Consider the following 794-nt stretch of genomic DNA (forward strand, 5'->3'; position numbering starts at 1 on the left):
GGGATGTTAATATTTTTCCCCATCGCTTTGAAGTTGCGGTTAGAATTTGCTTGTCGATTGATTTAGCTCACGAACCTGTCTCTTTTTTGCGGTAGCACGTTTTCATGCCATCGATGGTGACAGCTTTGTGTGTGTTTATGCTGGTTGTAACTTTCAAGTAGAAATATCAAGTCAAAAAAAAATCCTTATTCAACGGTAGTAAATATGCTGCTGCGTCCGGCCAACCAATCACAGGTTTTTTGTGCTCCTTCCTTTGTTTTGCACTTTTCTAGATCACTTGCTTTCATTTTTGTTGTTAATTCATGAAGATAAGCTGCAATTTCGCCTGCCGGAGCAGATAGTTAATGCTGCCGCTACCTGGTGCTATCGGCGTAGATCCAGTTTGTCTGAGTTACTGTTTGCTTTGATTTGCGGTACAAGTTTTATTCATTTCTACATCAACAATCTCTATTTGACTAAGTTCTTGCTCGATTACGCTGCTTAGATCTGGTGTGTAGTCGGCGCTTTGCCAAGCTTTGGAAGCTGCCTTAGATATTTTATCCGTAACCCTAGTGCTAAATTTTGCTGTATAACCTGTTGTCAACCTTATGCTTTTGAGTAATTGTTTTGGTGTACATTGATGGTTTCATTTTGAAGCTTCCATTTTGTTGTGTTTCATCCTTACAAGCTGCAATCTAAATGCTGTTGTTTGCAGCATTTTTCCTTACTATTATTGTTTTATTTTAATCTCAACGGCACAGGAAGCTGTGAAGCAGATTAAATACTTACAGTAAATAGCTGCTCTTCAGTTACCT

This window comes from Trypanosoma equiperdum (assembly GCF_001457755.1).
Source record: "Trypanosoma equiperdum strain OVI genome assembly, contig: ctg_354, whole genome shotgun sequence".
NCBI classification, from domain to species: Eukaryota; Euglenozoa; class Kinetoplastea; order Trypanosomatida; family Trypanosomatidae; genus Trypanosoma; species Trypanosoma equiperdum.